The sequence below is a fragment of the Habropoda laboriosa genome, unplaced genomic scaffold, assembly GCF_001263275.1.
Source record: "Habropoda laboriosa isolate 0110345459 unplaced genomic scaffold, ASM126327v1 scaffold42, whole genome shotgun sequence".
In the NCBI taxonomy this organism is placed as follows: Eukaryota; Metazoa; Arthropoda; class Insecta; order Hymenoptera; family Apidae; genus Habropoda; species Habropoda laboriosa.
The window spans coordinates 1577297-1578713 of record NW_017100181.1 but is presented as its reverse complement, the minus strand read 5'-3'; positions in this window follow the sequence as shown (position 1 = coordinate 1578713).

The following is a 1417-nucleotide window of genomic DNA, read 5'->3' as shown; positions in this document are numbered from 1 at the left end:
TACAATACACTATTATATTCTCTTATTACAATATAATTATACTTACAAGTGTACAAAGTATATCATTGCATGTGGATAGCATTTTGCAGTTTATTTTGACACATATAAATAAAAAGTCAGATGAACATATGTTCTATTTAACCTTATCCTAATGTTATCATTATTTTTATATCATATTAATTTTTTTAGTCAATTAAGTTAATATTACTAATTTTGTTCAATTTTTTCAAAATACAACAGAAATATATATAATTCAATTACTTTATACATTGCAAAGATTTATGAAATGACTACTTATCATTTTTCTTCTATAGGAAGAAAGTACAATATGTAATACTAATACTAAGAACTCAGTTAAAGAATGGAAATAATTTATAGAGCATTGTAAAATATTTGTTACACAATATCCAAGAAATATATATAATATTAAACATCACTTATTAATAATTTTGTGATATGTTAATATAAAATTTATTTAGCTAAAGTTTTAATACAAAATTTTATTTTATACTTTTGGTTCTTGTACTCTTGTACACACATTATCGTTAAATGCAGTTTTTATAAATAATTTGAACAAAATAGATTCACCATATAATATACACTTGATAAAGATAGCACATACGCGAACTTCTTCAACTTTATCAGCAACATTCAACAGCTTGATTTCTTTTGTAACGCAATGCAAAATTTTTACGTATCCTTCATTTAAAATAATTCAGTTTGAAAACAGAAGAAAAATACGATTATACACAGAAAAATATATAAAAATAACTTAAGATTATGTGTACAAAATGTAAAAAATTTGTTGACGATCTTAACAAAAGAAAAACATTAACTATTTAATTTACTTGTACTTATTATATTAAATTTCCAATGAATGTAAATCTCATGGAAACAATAAAACGGATCAAAATATACAAATTTTAAACTTTCGTAAACTTTTCAATACTAGGTTATGAATACCACACGGAAAACTGATAATTACCAACACATGTACATTCTCACTTTAGTAGAGAGTAATAGTCATAATAACAAAATAAATGATTCTTAAGTCTCTGATAATAGAAAGTTGCTATTAATCTATATACAATTTCTCTTATTAAGCACACATTACGTACACAGACCGTGATAATTAATATGAAAAGTAATGATTATAACACATGATATTCTAAACTAGTACTTAGACAATCGTCATTTTTCGAGTTATTATTATTCGGTGTTTTGTAAATTTTTTACACATGACTAATTAAAAAGGACTTATATTTCTGTATACATATATTATTTTAAGAATTCATTATGTATGTTACAAATAAAAAACGATACAGTTATATTAAGTCCCTATGTTGGTAATGCAAATTTTATGTGACCAACTTCACTTTATTCTTCATATACAATTTGATTACAAAAATACGATACA